Here is a 26554-nt window from a genome sequence, read left to right as displayed (position 1 = left end):
TGATCATCATGTGAGCTGCGCACAGGTGGGCTGAAGCGAGTTGTGGCCAGTCCTGTGGAGCCTCCTTTTATTGAGACAAATATGCAAGCTAGGCAGATACATTTTGGGCTGTGACCTTTATACATCTTCCGTCCCAAGATCGTGGGGTGGTACAAAGCTATTTTGGCACCTGTTCCACAGCGTCATTTTCCCCTTGCACAGTGTATGACGAAGGAGACAAAAGGTCTCAGGGGAAAAGGTTACAGACAGGACACCGCTAACTGCTGAGACCCCAAAAGGTCAGACATAGGGAACGATGTTCCAGACAGCTGTGGCTTGTCTGAGGGGGGGGGGGTTTTCCTGCACCCCAGGGTCACGCGTGCAGGCAGACTGTGGCTGCCTGCTGGTGGAGAGTGTGCTCCCTCCGGATCTCACTGTCCACTCTGCAATATCCCTACACTGATTTTTGCACTGCACTACTCCAAGCAGAAATGTATACCAGTATGCAAATATGAGGGAACAGAATGAGCAAAAATGCACAATGCTAAGGAAAATTGCTTGCAAACTTATCTATATTGGAGAGGAAATAATATTTAAAAGTGCATGGGTTTTCATTTTTTTAAGAAAAAATGCAAACTGATGCTGAAATGGGGTAAACTGAAGAATGAGAAACTGAGAGAAACTCAATTTGTTTATCTCCATCCCTAGTGAGAACTGACTTTCCTATTTACTAAGTGACTTTACACTTGGGGGTAGAATGAGTTTGCACAGTGAGCACTTCCAATCCATGATTAAAAAGGTAAAGGGACCCCTGACCATTAGGTCCAGTCGTGGCCGACTCTGGGGTTGCGGTGCTCATCTCACTTTATTGGCCGAGGGAGCCGGTGTACAGCTTCTGGGTCATGTGGCCCGCATGACTAAGCCGCTTCTGACAAACCAGAGCAGCGCACGGAAACACAGTTTACCTTCCCGCCAGAGCGGTACCTATTTATCTACTTGCACTTTTGACGCCCTTTCGAACTGCTAGGTTGGCAGGAACAGGGACCAAGCAACAGGAGCTCACCCCGTTGCGGGGATTCAAACTGCTGACCTTCTGATCGGCAAGTCCTAGGCTCTGTGGTTTAACCCACAGCGCCACCCGCGTCCCTCTAATCCATGATTGGGCATGTGCTAATGTAGGGAAAGGGAAATGTGAATGGGGTAGCACTTGACCCCAACTACAGAGCTCTCTGTGACCAGAGCAGCTGGAATGTGCTGCTGTGATCATATGAATTGATTATGAGCGCATCCTTATACAGCCCCCATGCTGTATTTTACATAATCCGAGGCATGCTCTTGGCCAGAAGGAGCTTAGTGCTGTTTGTGTATGGGATCTTCACAATGTGTGTTAGTCATAGCATTGTGCTGTGCCAAACATTTATTCTGCACACCCACCATTCTCCATCAATTAATGAGAAAAGAAGACCTATAGCTCCTTGGCAGAAATTCTGGTGCTCCTGCCAGTCAGTGTCAGTAGTACTGAGGCAAATGGAGCAATGGTCTGACAGTATAAGGCAACTTCCTTCATTAAGAAATTATCAGAGGGGAGATCAAATTTTAGTGAAATTCTCATGAGTGGGGCACAGGGCTTGTGATGTTGCTTATCCTACTTTCAAGGTGCCCAAGTATTATCAGCAAGCATCCATTGAATTATTTTACAGTGGTACCTTGGGTTACATACGCTTCAGGTTACAGACTCTGCTAACCCAGAAATAGTGCTTCAGGTTAAGAACTTTGCTTCAGGATGAGAACAGAAATCGTGCTCCAAAGGCGCGGCAGCAGCAGGAGGCCCCATTAGCTAAAGTGGTGCTTCAGGTTAAGAACAGTTTCAGGTTAAGAACGGACCTCCAGAACGAATTAAGTACTTAACCCGAGGTACCACTGTACATCTAATCTCTACACTCTGCTCTACACTCTTGTACATCTAATGCTCTACACTCTGCACCCTTCTCAGGTATCTGTTCTTCTTGAAAGCCCCATGGCTTCCTTAGATGGGCTTTCCTGTAAGATTTGGAAAGTGAGGAGGCTTCTTACTAACTATAGATCTGGCAGCTGTTTGTTGTTTTTATTTTTAAAAACAAAATCTTTTAATTTTTTTAGAGTCATCAGTGTTGGATTTTTTTTAAAAAAAGAGGTAACAGGAGGAACTTCCCTTAAAAACAATATTAGTGAACCTATGATCAGTAACTGGTTTCCCATGGTTCAACTGAAGCTGAGGGGAAGCTAAGGATGTGCAAACAGCTGGGAAGACACGGAAGTGTTGGGTGAAATGCTTAATGGAAAGGGAAGGGGAAACAAACTACCCATGCCTGCCTTGTAACAACAAGGTAAACTCAATCCCATGCTTGCCAAAAGTAAAAAGACATTCTAAAGTAGAAAGCTGGAAGCTCCTTTCACAGGGTAGGAATTATTATTATTTTTGAGAAATTTGAGAACAGGTTTCAGAACAGCATGAACTGCTGAGAGGGGCAAGCAGAACTAGAACCTATATTCTGCTAACTCTGCTTAAAATCTTGTGAAATGCAGTGAAGACTTGCTTTGCTTATCCTTTATCCTTTTGTTAGTTTGTTTAAAATAAAAATGCTAGCATCAATGATACGGGGAGGCACACAATAGAGAATTGGGGGGAGCTGCTCAACATGTGTACAAGATGTAAAATATTGATTCTGAGACAACTCCCTTCAGAAGTTTGTATCTTAAAAGTGAATTAAGGGAGAGTGAACTGATTTAGAAAAACAAACAAGGCAAATGTGCTGTTCTAAAATGTTTCCAGACCAAATCCAAGCCTTTCCCAAATGTTTTTGCATGAATTCAGGCTTGTTTCTTTATTTTGTTTTGTTCCATCCTCTGTTTGGTTGTCTTGTGCTTCTCTGGTGGTCTCATGTTGGTGGCATGAGACAATATTATATTTGCCACCAGGTCTGTCTCTGTCTCATACGTGCTCCTACTGGAGATATTTATGGACTCTTTCCCTCCTTTGTTTCAACAAAATACCAGAGAGGTTGCAGTGAACTCTTCCCATGTATTTAAACATCACCAAAAAGTATTGTCCAATATGAGATATATGAGATCCAGAAATAGTCTGTCTCTCATTGTATGGATTGGAAAAAAAATAATGAAAAAAATTAACTATTTGACGGAAGTAACTGAAGACTTGCTTTTCATGCAAGTTATAGTACAATACAGAGTTGGGTATCATGTCATCCAGATACTGTTGCACTCTAACTCCCATCAGCCCCAGCCAGCATGATGGGTGGTACAGTGCAACATCTGGAGGGCTACATGTTCTCCACCCCTACTAAAATATCAGCTGAATTTCATTTTTTCCTAATTCTTTTAAGGTGGATTTGTCTGGGCTTTGGGCCCCTGTGGAACTAGAAGGAATCTGTCAATCCCCTGGCAGCATATGACATCAGGTCACTGAAAATTCAAAGGAAGAGTATTCCTTTGCAGTCCTGGCTCTTTCTTTGCATACAAGGCTTGAAACACTACAGCAGGGATAGGGAACATCTGAACTGTGGGCCATATCTGGCCCACTAGGGGTTCAGATTTGGTCACTTCCCCCAAACCATGCCCACTTGCCCCACACCAGATGTCACGTGTGATTTCAGGTGTGTGGCAGGTTGAGATGCAGCTGTCAATGCATAGGAAGCCTTAAAATGCAGTCCCATTGGCAAGGGAAAGCAGACTTTGGCTCAATCATGCAGCCACTGAGAGCTGAAGCCTGCTAGATCAGGTGTGCTAGCAAGTTCTCCATTCTCACTCAGTCAATGCTTGCAGAAATCAGGCTTCATCTGTACCATCCATTAGCTGATGAGCAAAGCATAAGGCATTCTAAATCACCACACAGGGCTCTTTGCAAACCCTGCGTGATGTCCTGACTTTGTAACCTCAAAGTGCCAAATCACCTGACAACATTATGATGGAGGTGACTGACAGGTGCCCCCATCTGTCCAATTTGGCCAATAAGGCTAGATCTGATACGAATCAGGCCCACAGAGCCAAAAAAGTTCCCCATCCCTGTTCTACACTATAGAGCAAATGCTATTGTTGACAAGTTGCTCAGAGTGCAGTCATTGTTCTTGTTAGAAGATTTATTATTCATTCTTTACCATAAGTTCCCAAGGATGGTCACAACAATTTAAAATACAACACTGAAACAGCTATAAAACTCACTGGGTGACCTTAGGCCAGTTACTGCTTTTCAGCCTCTTCACAAGCTTTTTGTGGTGATTAAATGAGGAGTCGGAGTACCATGTAAACCGTATTGAGGTCCTTGAAGAAAAGGCAGAATATAAATGCAACAAACAAGAACAAAATAAATGCCCTCTCTAACATTGTGGAGCTCAGACATCTCCCTGGCATACTGGGGAACTAAAGGCTCTGAAGCAAGAAGGACAATGGCTAGAATGCGGGTGGCAAAAATTCCTGAATGAATCTGATTGAACATGAGTACGAGCACATCTTTGTGTCTTCCATGTAGCAGTGGTGATAGCAAATAAGGCTTCTTTCTCCACTACCATAGCATCCTCAAGTAGCAAATGTCTTCCTTCACATTGACTTGCCCATGTTCTAAGAGCAGCAGATGAGGCCCTCCTGGTGGTCCCTCCACAGGTGAGATCTAGGAAAAAGAATCTTCCAACCCAGCCTATTGCCAGCTTCAGAGAATGCTGAGCACATCACCGGCTTGGTATTTCCTCTTGAAATGAACGGTGGTATATAACAAACTAAATAAATAAAATCAGTTGAGGGCAGGCTTAAAAGCTAATTTGTAGATCCCCAAAAGGTAAAGAGCATGTTCAAAAAAGGTCACCACCAAAATAGCTTTCCAGAGATGGGATGCTTTAGATTTTCCTGGCTCAGCAAAAAGGCTTGGCCCATAGCTATGCTGTCAAAGAGGAGGTATGCAGCCCTGTTAGAACCATGTCACATTGTGACAAGAGGCATGCAATGGCAATTTTTCATCTCTCAACTTAAAACACAGAAACAAACAAGCAAACAAACAACTGCTGCTACTAAGAGAAACATTTCTGATGGCTAATGAATAAAGACTGAGATATACAGGTCCCACGAGGTCTTTAAATTTGTAACAGAAATACCAGAAAGACAGTAAACAAAGCTATAACAATAAAGGAATAGCAGTCTATGAGTTACAGCTAGTGAAAACAGAATGGATTTATAGGAGACAAATTTATTGTTAGGAATTATACTTGGAGGAAGGTCTGGCTTTGATGCAAAGCCAGAAGCCACCAATAAGATGCTTCAGATCCCTTGATGTGGGTACCTGGGCTGCAGACTGCAGAGCATTGTGTGGTTTCAGACCAATAGTTTTAAGGGGTCAAAACAGAGTATGAGTAATGGGCAAGGGTGGAAGAGAGATTCTTATCTATAAAATTAAATCACAGGCAGAAAAATAGAATAGTCTCAAATCTATATAACAAATAAACTCTAGTATGTTTTCTCATTTGGAAAAAAAAAAGAGAGAGCATGCCTTAGAAAGGCTCCCTTGAACTTTCCATTGCTTAAGGAAGGAGGGAAGAAATAACATAGCCTCTCAAAATGATATGTTAAAAGGGGGGGGGGGGTTCAGTCATCTTCTTTGTGTGTGGCCTACTTTTTACTGAGGTAACAAACCAGTATCTGGGGTGTATCTGCAGACTGCAGGTGGAGACTCTCATAGTTTAGAAGTTTCTCCATACAAAAGGAGGAAAAAAATCTTCCACATAGAGAACTAGCATGTCAGGAACAAGGCAAACCTGGGGTGGGCAGAAGGTGATCAGTATCTGTGTGATCTGAAGTAGATCGCCAAGGATTTCTGTCTCCCTATTTAGGAAATCCTCTTTGACAGGATTATGAACTCGGTTTTTGTACTGGAAAAAAATCATGACACCTAGTTCCTTCACTCTTCCATCGCCACCGCTATTTTTCAACCAGCCCCAGCTTTGTTCTAGTAAAAAGCAAGAAAATCTCTCAGTGCTGTTCATCCAATACAGTGGTACCTCGGGTTAAGTACTTAATTTGTTCCGGAGGTCCGTACTTAACCTGAAACTGTTCTTAACCTGAAGCACCACTTTAGCTAATGGGGTCTCCTGCTGCTGTCGGAGCATGATTTCTGTTCTCATCCTGAAGCAAAGTTCTTAACCCGAGGTACTATTTCTGGGTTAGCGGAGTCTGTAACCTGAAGCATCTGTAACCTGAAGCGTATGTAACCTGAAGCGTATGTAACCTGAAGTGTATGTAAGCTGAGGTACCACTGTACCCCTTTCCTTTTGCACCAAGTTTCCATATAGCCTCAGCTAGATGGCTAGTAGACAAATTCAGAAAAGGAGCTATCACAGAGTTCTGGAGAACATTAGTTCTTCAGTTATGACTGTAGAGGAGCCAGGAGCAGATTCCAGCATCGATGGGACTGAACTTTGGCCCAGTAGCCGGGACCTCACTTGCAAGCTACTAGAACCCTTGGAATTAGATAGTCCTAAGCCAAACAGCAACAAAAAACAAGCCTACATTGGACACACACTCCTCAAGAACTTCTATGCTCTCCATGGGAAACTTCATGACCTTCTACCCTCTGCCACCAGAGATGCTAGGAGACCCACTTTGAAAGAATGGGATGGCAACAAGGACTCCAAGCAAAGGGGCCGTCCATTCAAAAATGTCTAAGTGTGGGGCAGACCCTGGATTAGTAGTAGGGACAACAGGGATGTAAGGTCGGTCTGGTTCTGCAGAACAGTAGTAGGAACATCAGTATGGGTGGTGAAATTGTACTCTAGTCTCCCCCACAATGCAAACTCAGCTATAGGAAAGATTGAGCATAAGAACAGAAAAGCCTGGAAGATCAGGCTGGAGCTGCCCTGCCCAGTAAGGATTTACCTCTGCTTTATCTCTGTACAGCGACTTCCTGGGAGGTGGTGCTTATCTGGGAATCTGCTTTCAAAGGGTTTTAAGGACAGTGAAGAGGAGAAGGTGGGCCCACATACAGGATCTTGTCCAAGGCCTCCCCCAAACCTGGAGTCAACAGTGGTTGCTACTGGATCATGCTGTATCTCAGCTTCCAGGTATGCCTTGAGTTTGCCAAGGCTTAATTGATTACACTGAGAATGGTGGGTTGTCACATCACACTATCATGTCATTGTTAAATACCACTCCGTAGTTCATGGCTTTTATATATGGCTGGAGATCAAAGGCACAGGTATTTTCTCCAGATCCCTTAAGTCCGGTGAACTTAAACATAGTGAGGCTGCAGCACTAAACTAGAAAGCAAGCCCAGCTGATCCCATTGGGACTTCACTTCTGAGTAAATAGGGTTGCACTGTGACATAACTAATGGCCAGCAATTTAACATACAATTTAGCATATGACAAGTCAAGGCAGTCTGTGGCAAAGTTTTATGAGAATATTATAGACTGCTGAAATCAAAACACACTTGTAATAGAAGACAGGCCTCCTACAACCGTAAGTACCAAAGTATGGGCACACTTTTTCCACAGTAATCTTACTCCATACAGGTCATTTGTCAACATTTGTGTGTGCTGCATAATGGCAGTGCACAGCATGGTTGCCATTTGAGATAAATTCAGCTGCTGTACTCACTCCTTGACCCTTTGGATGAAATGTACAATAATTTGATTCAGAATGATTTGACTGAGCAACAGAAGACCCCACCTTCTTGACACAAGTGTTAATGTGATAGATCTGGTAGTTGCTGGTTTTTCTTAGTCATTTGATATTTCCACTTTTTGTCGAAGCAAGAGTGCATAAGACATAAATGTAAATTCTTTTGCTTCAATAAGCCCAAACTTCCAAACCTCAAAACCTGGGCTTTTGCCTTAGCTCAAGTTTCATTAGTATTAATTATTTTCATGCACATATTTTCAGCACTCAAACTCAGTACGTTGTGAGAAAGTTTTGGCATTGATTTGACTTTTTTTTTTTTAAAAGAAAAAGGCTTTACACAGATTGGTTAGTCACACCTAAAATGGGTGCACAGTTAGAAACTGTAAAGTGTAATATAACAAACACAGCATCATTATTTAGTTATTAGGTTTTAGATTTGTAAGCCATTGGAGGTGTGGGTTAGCTGTGGCTGTGGATTTGACTGAACTCACCTGCCAGTCACCTGGCATCACAATGATGTCGGCTGACGCTGGTTGGGACTTCAAAGCATTACACAAAGCTTGCAAAGAACTATGCACAGTGCTTCAATGCGCCACTGATCACCAGGCTTGAAGTAAATGCCCACCTGCTGGTGGGCAGCAACTTCAAGCCTGCATTCCGCTTGAACTGACTTCCCCACAGGGAAGTCGATTGCATAGCCAATCCTCCAGGCTTAAAGTCACCACTAAGCAACCAGCTTTCTCCAAGGATGTGGGAGGACTTAGTCACACAACCGTGTGTCTACCTGCCTCATCCCTGATGCCACATATGAGGTCATGAGCTAAGCTGGGACCCATGCCAGGTCAAATTTTAGTCACTAGAATCTTAAATCAATAGCTGGGTAAGGGCCAGAATGAAGCTAGGGCCAGAATGAAGCTATGTAGTGTGAGTTCTTCTTACTACTGATGCTGGTTACTATTATTTATGGAACCATATTTGTTTTGGCTCTACTAAAATAGACTTTAGAGTTCTGCAGATGTTAAATGCACACAAAAAAAGCAAGCTGAGGAGGGGGCTGCAGTGCATTGGTGGGCCCACCCCAATTTTGTTCCACTTCTGTCATATCTGAAGTAACACTTGTAAATATGACACGTTGCTTCAGTGGATAAGGTCAGTTGAGATGGATCCTGCTTTGACTACTGTATATCCAGTTTTCTAATTTTTATGGTCAATTGCCTTTTTACCACAACCCATAGGAGAGATATTTCATCATCAAATTGCCAGTTCAAAAACAGATGAAATTTTGCTGCTGTTTATTGTTATATATATATTCTCATAGTAATTAATTACTGCATTAAAAAACATTGTTATATATTTGTAATATTTGCTGGCCCTGGGGCCTAGCAGTTGATGGTGCAGGATATATATTTTACATAAATAAATGCATCTTGGTCAGCCTTGATTTGTATATTTCAACCAAAGACCACATTATGGAATGTTGATGGATTTTGGTGTCTCTGCTGGACTACATTCCTCAGGTTTTGCACAAGACAGTTGTCTGGTTATATATTGCTGGAAGAGGATTAAAATAGTCCACAGGGTAGAAGGAAGCCCATAAAATGACTTCTCCTCAAATCTACCATAAAGGCTTTGCTTTAACCCTGCTTTGTGTTTTGAAATCCATGAAAATTGTTAAAACCATGACAAATCGCAAACTTTGTAGGTGCTCTTCATTAAAAGCGCCATGAAGCAGTGCTAAGTGAATGAATTAACAAAAGACAATCCAGCAAGTTGCCCTTTCACCTTTTGACACTGCATATCCAGGTCACAAGGTGGTGTAGACTGAGGGTCAGACATTGTGATAATGTAAATTAGTAGCAGTGCTTTGATGTGAAAGGTGATGGCGAAATTTGCCCTTGCTGAATCACAGGGTACATCAAATACATAACATGAAAAAGTCAAAATAGTATAAATATTATATATATAATATAAATATTATTATTTAACAATACCCATGTTTCAGTTGCTACTAATCTATAATGAGCATTTCCAGGTGGTTTTTTTTAAAAAAAATTTCACTTCTTTCAAGTGAAGCTAGCATCTCTGCATAAATATGCCAGCATTATCCCCACTTTCAGCCTTCCTATGTTTTATCTCAAGTCTGGAGGAGGGGGTGTTGGCATTCATAGCCCAAATGAGACCAGGCACGCTGAGGACGGAGGGACTGGCATGCTTGGGGGAATGCCAATAAGTACAAGAGAAGCAGGAAAATTGCTTGTCGGGTGACAACCAGCCCAATGGGAACTGGGCATGCATTGAGTCAGCAGGATAACTGGGAGATGGGGAAATGAATTATGCCAATGAAGATGAGGATGTGGTTGAGGCAGTCCAGGAGGGAGCCTAGGGCCATAGCCCAGCTGAGAGAGAAGCCAAACAGTGGTGGAGGAAGCCTCTCGGGCACCTAGGGTGCCGTGCCCAGGGGTGGGGCGAACCGCCCATAGGGGCAGAGCACGATACCCATAGGGACGGAACAGGGCACTCAGCATCCTGTGCCATCGCTATGGATGCTGTGTGTGCCGTCGCATCCCATGCCCTCCCTATAGGCTCTGTAGCGTACCCCACCCCTATGAATGGTGCGCGCCCTGTGCCGTCCTGTGCCCTCCCTATGGGCACCATGTGCCACGGGGCACGCATCGCCCATAGGGACAAGACGGGGCACGCAGCACCCATAAGGGATAGGGTGTGTGGCATCCACAGGGATGGGGTGTGCAGTGGGGCCTCAGCCGCCCTACAGCTTGGGGGGAGGCAGTGGGCAGACAGCGCGGAGCCTGCAGGCACCGAGACGTGTGGCTCATGCACACTGCAGGTGATGAGTGCCGCCCCCCATTTTATCAGGGTGACACATGGGGCGGACCGCATCCCACGCACCCCTCTTCCTATGCCCCTGAAGCCAAGAAGCTAGGGTGGTGATGGAAATGAGGAGAGTTGAAGAGGAGAGCTCTACTTCAGTGTCTCTTCCTCTCCTGTCCTTCACTCCATTTATCTCCTCTTTCTTCCTCAGACAGAAATGAGCAGAAGATCGAGAAAGAGATACACACATATATTGAAGGTGCAGAGAAAACCACTCACAGTCTGGATAGGTTATTTATTGGTTTTCAGTGTTCCCAGGGTTGAAATTGAGAGCTGCCCATATACAGTACATCAGTAGAGAAATCCACAATTTTAACGTAGCTGTAGGACTGATAACAACTGTGTCCAACACAACTCTCAAGGTAGGAGCAAAAAAAAGTTGGGCAAGTTCCTGCTCTTTTAAACTTGAGTCTTATTTAGTGCGGGTCACTCTAAAAAACAAACAGGCTAACACAAATTCTGAAGGAAATGCTGTTTACTGTCTCCATTTTGCAGGTTGGAAGGGGCTGGGGCTGAGGTCCTTGTGGCAAACTGCAATATTCAGTGTGAATTACACTGCTGAACAGGTTGAGTGGTTCACAAGAGCCCTGCAGTGTCATCCAACAATATTTAGACCCCTATTTCACTTAATATTGCAGGTCAGGCTGATGCTAGTTTCAGTTTCTAATACCTGCCCGACCTCTCAGTTCTCAACAGTTCTCAAACTGCATGCAAAAGCCTAGTACTCCATTGACTTTCATTCAGAGTGGGTTGATTTTTAAACGATGTGTTCTAAAACTAAGCAAAATGAAATAAGAGCAGGGACTCCTGTCAGTCTGATGATAACTTGTTTCCCAAGCCCTCTCAGCCATAGACTCAGGTGACATACATGCACATTCACCTGGGGTGCTGCAGTGCATTTTGTTGCAGGCTCCCCTTCAGCTATCTCTATTTAAATCAATTCTTTCAGTGGTTTCTTACACATGTTTCATGCAGTTGCTGATTCTAATCAAGATTTTAAACCCTCTCTTGTTTCTAAGTGTGTTTGTTTTGCTTTTGGCAGAGTGATACTCAGACTGAATTTCTGAGCATCTTTCAGCTACTCTTGGTGCAGAGGTTGACCATTCTTGGGGAACAGTACCAGTCTGAGAACCACATGCATGCACCAATGTTGTGAGTCAGAGAAGAAAAAGAACTCCCATAAAACAGGCAGACTTTTTTCTCCCCCTCCTCAAGGCAAAGTCCAATACAATGGAGAACAAAGTGAATTGTTTCAAGCATCTGCATCTTTCCCCCTTCTCATGTATGGTTTGAACTTTCATCCCTAAAACATCTATGCTCGGCTTGTGTAATAGGATTTTGGTGGCAGTTGGCTGTGCATAACTGAGGGTAGAGTTTGGCCCAAAGTACATGGGAAAACAAAGAAAAGTATGTTGTATATTTTCTTGGGTTTTGCTGAACATTTTTACAAAGCCCAGCAGAGTCTCATTAAGTTTTTCTTATCCCTACTAAGGAGGGAACAATTCCTGTTCCCCTCCTTGTGGCAGCAGAGAACAGAGTTTAAGCTGAAAGCAAAAGTATACAGCCAGTGTGGTGTAGAGTGCTGGACTAGGACTTGGAGAAACTCGGGTTCAAATCCCCACTTAGCCATGTTTGAACTTGACATAGTCAGTACCTTTCTCAGACTAAGATAACAGGGTTTTTGTGCAGAAAAATGAATCAAGGGAGAGAACCAAGTATGCCACTTTGAGCTCCATGCAGAGAAGCCAGGATAAAAGTGCACTATACAGAAATAAACAACCCAGGATTTGAGGTGTATTGAATGTAAAATAACTTCATGGCTATACAAAAAAAACCCAGAGGACCTTGGTATGGCGTATTCATCCTGATTTGCTTGTGCAAAGCTTACACAGTAAGATTATATCTGGTCTTTATTTAGCATTCATTCTGATTTGTTTGCGGGGTAGTCATATGACAATGAACATTCCTCCTGCATTCACCCTCATTTGTTTGCAGGATGTTTATACATCTTCCCATTAGTCATTCACTCATCCCACACTTTTCAATGCATTCCCCCGTCACTTTTCAAACCACAAATAGCCCAGTTCTTTTTAAAGTGGATTTGATATGCTAGGGCAACAGGGCCCTTTATTCCACTTTAATTGCCGAAACCTAAAATTAACGGTATGCGTTTAAATCCCTTCCACAAAATAGAGCACTCCCAAGAAATGTTTGGAAGAAATAAGGTATGGGCATAACTGAAATGTCACCTTTCTGTTATACTTCAGTTTTACACCTTTCCATGATCTCTCCCTCCCCCCCCCCCAGTGGACTCACAGTCTTAGATTTTTTTCTGCACGTCCAAAGCCTCAGCAACTGAATATGGGTCTTAAACTGTAAACATTTTGAGGGAGTGGTTAGTGTTTCCTTTATTTCCAAAGGATCATATTTTCTACCCCTTATGCATGTCATAGTATAGCCTTATGCCAACGAAGCCTTGCATAAGACCCAAATTGGTCCAAACCTCAAATTATGGTCTTAGGTACCCCAAACTGCTGGCTCTTTTTGTGCTGTAGCAAGCAGCCATACTTTTGTTCCGAAGCTGAAAAATAAGTAGTAGTCTTTGACCATGTACCACGGAGTGGCTCTGCCTAATGATGAGTTGAATTTTTTGTGTTGGATTGAACAAGATCCTAACCTCAGGTGCAGAATTACAGTCATAAAAGATGTGGATTGGGACTGTGGCATGGGGCAGAAGGGGTTTAGCATTTGCACTGATTGCACTTCTTATTCAGAATAACCACCCCACCCCACTTGCTATTTGATTGGATTGGGGGGCCTCCATTTGCACCTCTTGGTGAGATAAGCCTGTGGCTCTTGTGGAGTAGGAAGACATTTCTGAACTGAAATCTTCCTAAGGCAAAGAGAAGTGGGAAAGTTTTGGAGAATAGAAGCCTCCCCAGGAAGCCCACCTCATGCTTACATTGCTGTCTTTTTGGCATATGGGCTGGATCTAGGCACATCAAAGAAGCATTTCAGTTTAAAGCACTGTAAATTTAAACAGGGAAAACAGGTAGAGAAAAACGGGACTCCACATCGCCATCTGGTGGCACAATATAACATTGCACATACAATGCATATAAGTCACTTTTTCTTTACCCGTCTAGCTGAGTCCCTGGTTAATACCTTTCTGTTATTTCAAGTCTTAAGATCTGATCCAAACCCCTTTGGTGTAGTTGGTGGTAATCTGGTGGTTGTTTTCGTTCTGTGCTGTATGTAGTCTTTTATCGTGCTGGCTTTTCTAATTTGAGTCTTTATGCTGGCCGCCTCAAGTCAATTGCGGTTTTTGTTGCCGTATGATTTTTATTGCTATATTTTTATTCTCTTTATTTATATGGCGCCTAGAACAATTATTTTATGAGACATCTCGTAAATATAAATAATGTACTTGGAAGAAGCTAGTTGTGTTATGCACTGCCTCGTCTGAGATATGTTATGATGCCTTTTTCTTGGTGACCCTTTAAAACAGTTGCTACTTTAGCAGCTGCTCTAAGAGTATTGGAGCACATTTCCCACCAGCTTCTCAAACAGATGTAACAGAGAACAAGGCTGTATAGAAGCTGGAATGTCGACATATGGATCTTTCCTCATTGTCAGGCACTAGCTCTGTTCAGGTCAGCTATCCATGTAGAATCAGTGTAGGTGAAGGGGGATGGGATTGTCTGATGTCTCCACCTCTGCATTTTGGACAGAGTTTGGGCATGCTCAACAAGGGATGGGTGAACCTGCCAATTTTGATTTCTCTCAGTTTCTCCCAATCTTCAGTTCAGTTCTCCACACTTCCACATCCGTTTAAGGCTTTTTAAAATTCCTCATGAAAACTCACCAGCATTTTAGTGAAAATTTCTCCAGATATGCACATTTTGGTATATAAATTTTCCTAATACACATAATTTTGCAAAGCAGTTGTGTCCAATGTGCTGCTGTTTGGTGTATTATTTCTACTAATTTAAGCATTTTATGCATACTTCGCCTTGCAAAGAGTGGAGAAGCGTTAATTCTGAATAATGGTTGTGTTTCAGTTTTTGTATTGATTTAGAGAATGTGAATTTGGTAGATTGGTTTTTAAATGTGAACGGAATCAACTTTGTTCCCCAGCTTTACACACAAGCAGATTAGGGATGGAGCCAAGACACTAACCGCCTTGCACCAGTGTTACTGCATGTACTGGGAGGGGTAAGGTGGTGGAGAGATGAGGTTTGAGCAGACACACTGGTGAAAGTGGCAGATGTGGCCTGACCTTGCAGCTGCCTCCCACCTCCGTGGTACATGGCAGCAACATTGATGCCAGAAGGGTTTTGCTTTGGCTCTACCACAGCATATGACTGTGCATTCAGAAGTTATGAGGATTGAACGGAGACTGAGTGTGAGGAGTGCAATCCTAATGCTCCATGCATTGACTATACACATATTTGAAAAAGACGCCTGCTTCTTGGGAGAAAAGCAATGGCAAACCTAGACAGCATCTTAAAAAGCAGAGACATCACCTTGCCAACAAAGGTCCGTATAGTTAAAGCTATGGTTTTCCCAGTAGTGATGTATGGAAGTGAGAGCTGGACCATAAAGAAGGCTGATCGCCGAAGAATTGATGCTTTTGAATTATGGTGCTGGAGGAGACTCTTGAGAGTCCCATGGACTGCAAGAAGATCAAACCTATTCTATTCTTAAGGAAATCAGCCCTGAGTGCTCACTGGAAGGACAGATCCTGAAGCTGAGACTCCAGTACTTTGGCCACCTCATGAGAAGAGAAGACTCCCTGGAAAAGACCCTGATGTTGGGAAAGATGGAGGGCACAAGGAGAAGGGGACGACAGAGGATGAGATGGTTGGATAGTGTTCTCGAAGCTACCAGCATGAGTTTGACCAAACTGCAGGAGGCAGTGGAAGACAGGAGTGCCTGGCGTGCTCTGGTCTATGGGGTCACGAAGAGTCGGACACGACTAAACGACTAAACAACAACAACTATGGCAATCTTGCACCTGATTAAATTCCTTGTCTGAAATTATTCGAGTTATTATAGGAGCCATGCCTTCTATTTTATGCGATGCCCTGCACTCAAGCAAGCTACCATGTTCATTCTCTCTGTTCATTCTCACACAGTTCCTCCCCCACTCCGCTTAAACTAGCAACACAGGTACAAATACTGGCACCATAAACTGCCCCCAAATTTGACCCAATGAACATCTTGGCTAAACAGGAGCACTCTGAGGGACTACACAGGGAGAAAAGTGATGGTTGATGTACTTACTACAGCTTCCCATCTTCAGTCATTAAAGGTTTCCTCAAGCATAACCACAATACTGAAAATCATTCAGCAGAGGTTCTCCTTCCATGCTGGCAATGATCACTTCAGTAATGTTCCAGTAAACACTGAATTACAGTCAGTGTCTCCTAAAAGACTCCCTCTTAAGATGATACCTTGTGTGATGAATATCTTTCTGCCTTCTTGGGTTATTACTCTCCAAGCTTGCGTTAACATTTGTTTGTTTTAACTGGTTCCTGTATGCCACACAGGCTTCTTAAATTGCCACAAAAACAGGGTTTTATTGCACTAGGCAAATATTTGGAACCTGCTAATAGCTGTGGCGTTTGCATTCCCTGCGCTCTCTCACTGTAAAGAAAAACAGCAGCTAACAGTATAAGACAATTGTTAAAATGCCTGAGTAGCCAAGAATAGTTTTATAATACAAAAACACATGTCCCCTTACAAGGCAGGCTGCGGGCTGATGAATCAAAACAACATACCTTCTGAAATGCTGGATGCAATTCTCACTCCATCTGTTATGGGTGAATCCCAAACCTTGGGAACATCTGGGTATCACATGCTCCAATTTCCCCAAGCTTTATCAGCAATGGTCCCATTTTGTCCCTGCTTTTAATCTTTCTTTTCTTGTTTTGGAGAGGGGCGAGATTTTGTCGAAAAAGAGACACTGGGATCCCACAAGTCTGCAATCTGAAATGGTTCCCATTGGGATCAAGGATGAGAAAATAGGCAAAGAAACTTAACATTTAATGCAGTGTGTGGTCCAAGAAAATCTGAAAGGGAAAGGTTACAACTCTGTTTTGCCACCTTATCCTACAAATGAAGTTTTGAAATAAAGCAGCAGTTGGCCAGGAAATCAACAGCTGAACTGTCTGAGATACTGCAACTTTGTTTGTCAAGCATGCCACATTTGTTTGCACTTTAAAACTAACTTTTGTGTAACATCCAACATTCCAAAGAAGGGTTGTTGTTTTTTTTTAATGAGAAGTAAACCACTTTGTACTAATGTTTATTATTGCTCTCACTGTGGCATCATTATAAACCTGTTGCTAATGAAAGTGATGCTTAGCATGTTTACTCCTCAGTGGTGGCAGTTCATGCTCCAAACAGTAAGACAGTAAGAGCTTTGGCAATGGAATGGACAGGCTTGGGAGGTGGTGGACTCTCCTTCCTTGGAGGTGGTTAAGCAGAGGTTGGATGGCCATCTGTCATGGATGCTTTAGTTGAGATCCCTGCATCACAGGACTAGATGATGCTCGGGATCTCTTCCAACTCTGCAATTCTGTGTCTATGATTCAAGTATCTGATGGGGTGCAGAGGCTGCATTTGCCGGCCACATACTTGTCTTTCTCTGTTAAGACTATAATATCAGCTCTGCCTGTACCCAAGCCAGTTCATCTGCAAGGGAAGATCAGCTTAGCCTCAGCTGGATATAAATCCCAGTTTGCAACTCATCACTTTCTTCTTAAAGCTGATCTTCCTCTACTCTCCTTTTGTGTCTCTTGTCTTCTTAGTTTTTAAGCCTGAGGGTAGAGCCCCCACTCTCTTTTAACGTGGGTGGTGCTGTGGGTTAAACCACAGAGCCTAGGACTTGCTGATCAGAAGATCAGCGGTTCGAAACCCCGAGACGGGGTGAGCTCCCGTTGCTTGGTCCCTGCTCCTGCCAACCTAGCAGTTCGAAAGCACGTCAAAGTGCAAGTAGATAAATAGGTACCGCTCTGGCGGGAAGGTAAATGGCGTTTCCGTGCGCTGCTCTGGTTCGCCAGAAGCGGCTTAGTCATGCTGGCCACATGACCCAGAAGCTGTACGCCTGCGGACAAACGCCGGCTCCCTCGGCCAATAAAGCGAGATGACTGCTGCAACCCCAGAGTCGGTCACAACTGGACCTAATGGTCAGGGGTCCCTTTACCTTTACCTTTTTAAGCTGACGTGGGAGAAAATATTTGTCTGACGTGTGAGATGAAAATATAGTTGAATGACATAATATGTACATGAGACTGGCATTCTAACTCTATGTAACTGGGACCTTCAGTGGGGCTTACTTCTGAATAGACATGGGGCTTATCCATACTTACCTTTCCTCCGCTCTTTCCAGGCACAGCCTGCACTTTCAAGCTCCATGTCCAAGTGCTCTTTTTCTTTGCTCCTGAACTTTCCCCATGAAAAGCGGCTCTTTAAAGCTCAATTGGAGCAAATGGCAAACCCAGGAAAACCCAAATTGATGTTTGCTCTGATTAAGTGCTAAAGGGCAGGGCAAAAGGTAAGTATAGATAAGCCTCTGGTTAGGATGGTAGCCATAGTCCTATCAAAATGATTCTTCAAGGTTTAGCTCCTAAAGTCACCAAATGCTGCGTCTAAAACCCTCCAGTCAAGTTCCAGCCCTCTAAACCAGCTCCTGTCCAAACCCGTCATCCTCATTATGTGCCTCAGGGCTATATTTCCAATTACTGTATTAGAATCATAGAGGTCCCCTTATTCTACTACTGGATGCATATGTTGGGGAAATCTTTTAGGATTTTCAGATATGAAGTTCTTTTCAACAGTTTGTTGCCTTAATGCTTACATACTTTTACATGGCAAAAAGGTACTGTTCCACACACAATTTAATTCCATATGTTTTCTTTACATATGTGAGAAATAAGTGGTAATATGACAAAACAAGCAATGAGTGCAAGGATGCAAACACTCATTCTGCATGAAATTGGGGGAGTCCTCCTAGCTATATTCCTTTCGCATGCTCCCTGTTGTGTACTTACCATGTGATTATCAATCCTGATTGTTGTGGATTTCCTTAAATCTAGTTCAACCATATAAAAATGCTCTAAGAGGTGCCCTCCTGGAGAAGGGACCACAAAAGATTATAAGATCCGTTTATACTTCCTGGTGTAACAAGTTTCACTTGCCTTTTTCTGGGTCCCCCCCCCCCAATTCTTTTATTTCAAATAGTCATCTAGCATAGCAAAGTTGTTAGCGATTATTTGTCAGCTCTGAAAATGTGCGACCACTTGCACCATATAATTCCAGTCCATGCTTTTCAAATACCTTTCCCAACAGCTATGGATGGTGGGGGATTGTTGTTGTTGGTTTGTTTTGCTTAGCAAGCATCCTAGGCAGGAAAGGAATTCTCTATGCATTGTGAATTCCTCTTAAAATTTAGTAGAGGACCTTATGGGAAAATACCACAGATTCCAGAAGACATCATAAATGGGGACTGGTGGAGCCTTTTCCTCCATATTTTGCTGGTCATCCAAAGGTCATATACCAGATGTAAAATTGACTATTTGAAGCATGGACTGCTGTACCCTCATTGATCTGCATACATGCCAGTGTCATGCATGACAGGGCTCTGCATTTTTACAGAGTTAGCAGCTCATGCCTTCTGCATATTTGTGTATGGATTTGGATCAACTCGAATTAGTGTTGTATGGCACATACCATGCAGATCATTTATATAGCGTCATCAATGTATATGATGAGACAGAACTGCTCAATGCCCACTTTGCCTCTGTCTTCACCCAAAAGGAAAGCAGAGCCCAACCTGGTGATAACAGAACAAACAATGCAAGGAGGGAGCTGCAGCCCAAGATGTGAAAAAAGGTGATAAGGGAACACCTAGTGACTTCAAAGGAATTCAAATATGAGCTGCACTCAGGGGTACTAAAGCACCTTACTGATGTAATCTCAGAGTATTTGAGAATTATTGGAGGTCCCTGCAGATGTCCCCATCTTCAAAAAGGTGACAGGGAGAAGGGAGGGAGAAGACCCAGACAACTACTGTTAGGTCAGCTTGACGTCAATAAGTCCGAGAACAGATAATTAAACAGTTGGTCTGTGAGTACTTAGAAAAGGATGCTGTGATTGCTAAAACCCAGCATGGATTTCTCATAAGCAAGTGATGCCAAGCAAATCTAATTTCTCTTTTTTGCAAAGTTGCAAGTTTGGTAGATCAGGGGGATGCTGTAGACAAAGTATATCTTGATTTCAGTAAAGCTTTTGACAAAGTACTCCATGGTATTCTTGTGGAGAAGCAGGTAAAATGTGGGTGGGATGAAGTAAGTATTAGGTGGATTTATAGCTGGTTGACTGACCCAACCCAAAGTGTGCTAACTAATGGTTTCTTGTCATCCTGGAATAAGTACCAAGTGGGGTGCTGCAGGGTTCTGTCCCGGACCCGCTGTTGTTCAACATCTTTATAAATGATTTGGATGAATGAATTGAGGAATTGCTCCTCAAATTTGCAGATGACACTAAATTGGGAAACAGAATTGGGATTTAAGATGACCCTGACAGATTGGAGAACTGGACCAAAACTGACAATATGAATTTCAGTAGGAATAAATATAAGGTTCTACACTTAGGTAGGAAGAACCAGATGCACAGATGTAAGACGAGGGACACTGACTTGCCAGTAGTACATGTGAAAAGAATCTAGGGGTCTTAGTAGACTATAGGCTTAACACGAGTCAACGAGTGTGATGCAGCAGTAAAAAACCCTAATGCTATTCTAGGTATAGTGTCTAGTTCAAGGGAAGTAATAGTCCCACTCTATTCTGCCTTGGTCAGGCCACACCTGAAGTACTGTGTCCAGTTCTGTGTGCCACAATTTAAGAAGGAAGTTTACAATGTGTGGGGGACGATGGCCAAGATCACCAGGGCCTGGAAACCAAGCCTTCTGAGGAACAATTGAGGGAGTTGCGTATGTTTAGCCTGGAACAAAGGAGATTGGGAGGAGATATGATAGCCAACTTCAAATATCTAAAGGACCGTCACATGGAAGATGGAGCAAGCTTGTTTTTTTCCTTCTCCAGAGGGCACGACTCAAACCAATGGCTTCAAGTTACAAGAAAGGAGATTCTGAGTAAACATCAGGAAGAACATTCTGACAATAAGAGATGTTTGACAGTGGGATGAACTCCCTCAGGAGGTAGTGGACTCTCCTCCCTTGGAGGTTTTTAATCAGAAGTTGTATGGCTATCTGTTGTGGATGCTTTAGTTGAGAATCCTGCATTGCAAGGGGTTGGGCTAGATGACCCTCAGAGCCCTTTCCAACTCTATAATTCTATGATCCTGTAACTTCTCGTTGCAGCTGTTCTGGATAGGAGGAGGAGCCCAATACTTGCTGAGGCTCATTCTCGTGATTTTCCACTATGATTAGCATCATGTCCAAACCAGCCATAAGATCACCAGCAGTTTTGCAGCCATTCCACCTAGTCCACACCATGCCCCACATATGACCTGTACTGGAAATAGATGTCATAATAGGATTAAAGTGAGCTCTTCAGAGACCCTGGAAATTTCAGATAAATGGCATAAACAGGATATAGTTTTATTTTTAAAAATAAGGAAGTACTTCCTTGGCTGCCCAACCTGGTCTAGTTTCTGCTCAGTGCTTTTTTGTTGGTTTGGCAGGGGGTTAAAACTTCAGGGCTTGATAAATTTTGGCTGCTTCTTCAAGCAATGCTGGAGCTGCAATAAGAAGAACCTGCCCAGTGCTGTGCCTCAGAATGATCCAATGTGAATGATACTGCATGGTGAAGTGACATCACTGCAAGGGACATTTTTCATGAAAAAAAGATGGCCGCTCACACTGGATAGGGGTCAAGGTGCAACTAACATAGTCCGGATCCAATGCAGTGTTTGATTTTGACATTATTTTGACATTAGGAGAAGCTGTATCTAATTTTGAGAAGTAGTTTCTAGTAAATAACTTTACAATTGTTATTATACAGCCTATTACGTTTACGTGTTTTTTCAAGTGTTTCTAAATGTTTCAGAAATTAAAGGTTTCCCAATAAGTCATTTATTAAGGCCCCAAGAGTGTGTGTGCATTTTTAAACTCAGTAAAGTTTGGCTTTTAAAAGTGTGCAGTGTTATAATATTAAGATATATCAAACTATTACATCCATTTACAGTTTTTCTTTGGACCCCCCAGGCATGTGGGTCTCCAATCAGAGGATTACTGAGCAACCTCAGATATATAACAAAGTCTATGTTCTAGTAAATATTTGTAAAGCAAAAGCCTGGGAAGAACCCACAGTATATTTTACTGCTGATAATTTAATAAATCTGTGGCATGTCTGAAATTTGTATTGTAAATGTTGGAATGTGTGAAATGATGTTGCATTTAGAAGTTAGCTGGCAAAGATGAGGTGTGTGAATGATGTTTGTAATTCCAAAATGTGTAACTTAAATCTATATATTGAGAATGATTGTCTTCCTCTCTCTGAAGGTTGCAGTGTAAATACCTAATGGAACAAATAGGTGAAATATACTCAGAGTCCTGGGTCTCTACAAAAAAGAGCTGGGACACTCAGAATTATAGCTTGAAATCAGGGGTTGCACAATTACATCATAATCAGCCACATGCAGCTTGTGAACCGGGATATTGCTGGCTCCTTTGTTAAAATATCTTATGTAGAGAACTCCTCAAAAGGAAGGAGCAGAAGAAAATAATTTTACACAATTTGGCAATATCAGAGCAAAGAGAAACTTTAAACTTTAAAAACATGCATTTTAACTGACACTGTACTAAGAAACTTATTCATGGAATAAGCCAGAAAAGGCATGATCCCACCCACCTCTAAGCATTTCTATAGTTCAGCTGCTGCTTGTTTTAATGGGCAGTAACCAGAACAGAGCTCAGTGGCACCCAAGGCTTCATGTATCTGAAATTCTTGCTATTATAGACAACAGACAGTTGTGTAAACAGCTGATTACATCCGCGGAATGTTTGCTCCCTGTGTTTAACCGATGGCATACTCTCAGTCACAGTAGTTTGTTTGCCCTGAAATTAAGCAATAATGATTGAGATGCAGAGCATTTCCTGGGGATTAATGACCAGTTGGGAGTAGTACTTGGCCTGAAGTGTAGCCTTTGGCCATTAACCCCAGCTGGCCATTAAATCTAAAGGAAATGCCATGTCTTGAGCTCTTGCTTGTTATAACACAAGCATATAGAGGACGCACACACACACACACACACACACACAGAGACATATCTGCAGGTATTTGTTTGCTATCAGTGGTTATGTTTCATATGGAGGTTTACCTGCCACTGCTGTCTTAACATAATGCAAAAGGAGTGTCCGAAAGAAAAGATATTGGGTTGCAACAAGTGAGGGATTTGCCTCTGTAAAAAGCCCTTCTCGCAGGTTGGGATCCCTGTTTCTCACTAATCCCTCATATCCAAAAATAGTTTCTAAATTTTGGGGAACCCTCTGGACTTGGTTGAGATACAGTGCCTGAGACTGCAATCGGTAACAAGTATCAGCAAAAATCAGATGCCCTGACTGAGGATCATCTAGTCCCACCCCCTGAAGTGCAGGAATATACAGCTGTCTCATACGGGAATCAAACCTACAACATTGGTATTATCAGCACCACACTCTAACCAGCTAAGCTACCCAGGCTCTGCACAAGAGTAGGCACTTTCCGTTAAGGCAAGACCACTGTGGTTAACAATAAAATCTACCCGGTGTACTTTTGAGTGCCAAATTTATATAGAGGCAGAATTACCACCTAGCCCTTATAATATATGGTTTTCTTTCTGAAAACAGTAAGCACCTGGGACAGAAAAGATTCCACAAAGATTTATTGGGATTCCCACCACCATTGGTGTGCTTCATTGTCTCAGCGACTGTTAATGTATTGGGGTAAAAATTGTCCTATGTGGATTTTCAAGCAAAAGGGAAAGTAGATAAATGCCCTTCTTCTGACACAACACAAGCAGAGTGTTAAGTGTAGGCTGTAAAGAGGTAAATCTGACACTCAGCTCAAGCATGTTAACTGAGGACCCGAAGCAAGTTGTTTTCTCTCAGCCTCAGTTGTGCATCTCTAAAGTGGGAACAATAATGTCTTACCTCACCAGGTTGTGGGTATAAATAAGCAATGGAGATGTTATCACCCCATACTTAAGGACAGGCTATAAATCTAAAAATAAATTGGTATCATAGACCTTCAGAGCTGGCAGAACAGCTTTTGTCTTTTAGCTTTATTCATTTGCTTTGGTGCAATGTAAAACTATGTTTGACACTGATGTGATTTAAGTATGACTCTCTTGTAGTAAATGTATACTTTTAAATAAATATCTTTAAGTACCTTGCATCATGCAATGTCTGGGCTTGGAAATTTAAAGTCAGTAATGGCAACACACCAAAATTTGATGTAGTTGTGGCTTTTGCTACAGTTAAATACTTTTGGTTTCCTTTATCACTGAGGCTGCAATCCCAGCCCCACTTATCAGGGAGTACATCTGACTGAATTCAATAGGACTTACTTCTGAGTAGCCGTGGTTATAATTTTGCTTTGATAAGCTAATTTATATGTATGGGTGCATTTTTAGAAATCCCTATAATTTATGGGTGAGGAACTCACGGCTCTCCATATATTTTTGGACTACAACTTGGCTATGGGCTATGCTGGCTGGGGTTGATGGGAATTGGAGTCCCACGACATCTGGCTGGCCACGGGTTCCCTACCTCTGCTTTGGTTAAGTAGTTATACAGTTAACCTCATCATAGTAGGGAAGACTGTGACTAGATGACCTGTGTGCCTGCTCAGTCTGCTGTTGTGGTGCTAACCGTAAATGGGTAACTTCAAGAGGGGGAAGGGAAGAGTGGGGGAGGAACAAATTCAGGTACTAGTTCTTAAAATTCTTAAAATTACTTACGAGTTTAAATCTTAAAATTACTTTAAGATTTAAACTCTTAAAGGTGGCCTCTAAATATTGAAAGTAAGTAAACCGAATAAATGATGGAAACAGTTCAGGGAGAAAGGAGCCAAATGGGAATACCTTTTCAACAGAGCCAGTAGAAATGGAATAGCCCTGCTTTCCATCTTCATCTGCTGCAGCCTGATGGAATACAATTCCAAAATTAATTTTTAAAACGCTAGAAATTAAATGAGCATTCAGATGAAGAACCCACACAACTGGGGGAATCCTCTCCTCAGATTCCCTCTCTGGATAGGCCAATCACTGTCTCCCAGGCCAATTCACCTCTCAGGATTATTGTGAGGATAAAAGGTGCGGAATCATATACAAGCACAACCTCCTTGGAGGGGTGAGATAAAATAATGTAAGAAATACAATGGTACCTCGGGTTACATATGCTTCAGGTTACAGACTCCGCTAACCCAGAAATAGTACCTTGGGTGAAGAACTTTGCTTTAGGATAAGAACAGAAATCGGGCTCTGGTGGCGTGGCAGCAGCAGGAGGCACCATTAGCTAAAGTGGTGCTTCAGGTTAAGAACAGTTTCAGGTTAAGAACGGAGCTCTGGAACGAATTAAGTACTTAACCAGAGGTACCACTGTAGTTGTTATAATGTGGCCAGAAGAAACCATTGGTGGCCATATACACATCCCATAGTGTGGTTAATTGTCTGCTTGTGTTCCTACACATGCTTTTTTCATTAGGATAGATGGGGTTGGGGTTCTGTGTAGCTCTTGTGTAGATCCGTATTGTGAAGAAAGTAATGATGTACTTGCAGCGAAGAGGGCCTTCACCGCTCAGCTGCTGATACTAAACAGCAACTCAGGAGTGGTGTGGGCTTGCTAATATTCTAGTTGCCTACATCAGCCTTCACCAACCTGGTGCCTCCAAATGTTTTGGACTACAACTCCCATCAGCCCCAGTAAGCACTGCGGACACCAGGTTGGCAAAGGCTAGCTTACATATTGATGGTGGCAGAGAGGGTTTGCTGGGAAGTGCAGGTGCTTTCATGGTGTGCCTACACTGTTATCCTGGGAGACCAGCATGAGCTTGAATTGTCATGAAGCAGTCCCCTGCCTTTGATGGCTGCTCTGTGACAGTAACTCAGCTGTGCAGCCTGCATGCCCATTTTTGTGTATTGCCAACTCAGGGTATGGCTCATGCAAAATCCAAGCCAATCCGTTCTCCATCACTCTGGCATAGCAGTTTCTTTTTTAACTATATGGCTGGGAGACCATTTCTCTTAGAATACAGGTGTAGCAGAGATGGGTTGTAGCCATCAACAAGAGATATTTTAACCTCACAAATCTGTGCACATCTACTTGGTTAAATGCATATTGGGTTCAATGGGACTTATTCCCAGGTAAGAATATATAGGACTGCAGCTTTAATTCTTCTGAATGCCTTGTCTTAAGTTGAAGTCCTGAGTTCCAACACTTGCATTGTTTTAAAGAACTCATTTGTCTAATGAAAAGTTCACCTGTCCTGCAGGCCACAATCAACAAACAAAAGAGTTAAGTCTGCTGAAATGAATGTCTGTGTTGGATTCTGGCCATAGGTCTATTCGCTGGAAAGTAGATACCATGGCGTGCCAAGAGGAAGAAGCATTGCAGGCAGCATCAGTGTGAAGCTTGCAAAGTCTCACTTTGTTTTCAGTATGAACTGGCTCATGGAATATCAGCAGTGGCATTCTGTGCCTCTTGTTTACTCGTGGAAAGGTCAAAGATATACCTTGCACAGCTACCATATATGGCTAGAGGGCCATTAGTTCGTGGGCATATTTCCCCCTCCCTGTAGCTTTTGTGTTTGTGTAAAACATCAAAGCACTAAAATATGCATCCTCATTGAGTTCATTGACGTTGATATGCAGGGTGGTCTGTAAATACTTTAAAGCTTTGCGTATTGTATAAAGTTACAAGGGTGCTCTCTCTGGCATCACTTGCATTTGGATATAAGTCCCTTTTATTTGAAATGAAGTCAGCATTTTCTGAAAATAGATAAGGCATTTATTCCACAGGGAA

General features: G+C 42.7%; 1 protein-coding gene across 7 annotated transcripts in view; it reads left to right on the top strand.

The window, feature by feature from the left end:
- The window catches only part of LOC310685381 (uncharacterized protein), a 140030-nt gene that overhangs the window by 7856 nt on the left and 105620 nt on the right, over positions 1–26554 (top strand). For 3 of the 7 annotated variants that reach the window (XR_014515152.1, XR_014515153.1, XR_014515154.1), the window contains exon 2: positions 6913–7076. The exons of 3 other annotated variants lie outside the window; for them this stretch is intronic. The gene's annotated coding sequence lies outside the window, so the exon portion shown is untranslated. Of the gene's footprint in view, positions 1–6912; positions 7077–11566; positions 11772–26554 lie in introns of those variants that run through there. One more of the 7 variants, XR_014515155.1, reaches the window with a different exon arrangement.

Source organism: Podarcis tiliguerta, assembly GCF_965153285.1.
Source record: "Podarcis tiliguerta genome assembly, chromosome: 9".
Classification (NCBI taxonomy): domain Eukaryota; kingdom Metazoa; phylum Chordata; class Lepidosauria; order Squamata; family Lacertidae; genus Podarcis; species Podarcis tiliguerta.
This window is presented reverse-complemented; position numbering and strand designations above follow the sequence as displayed.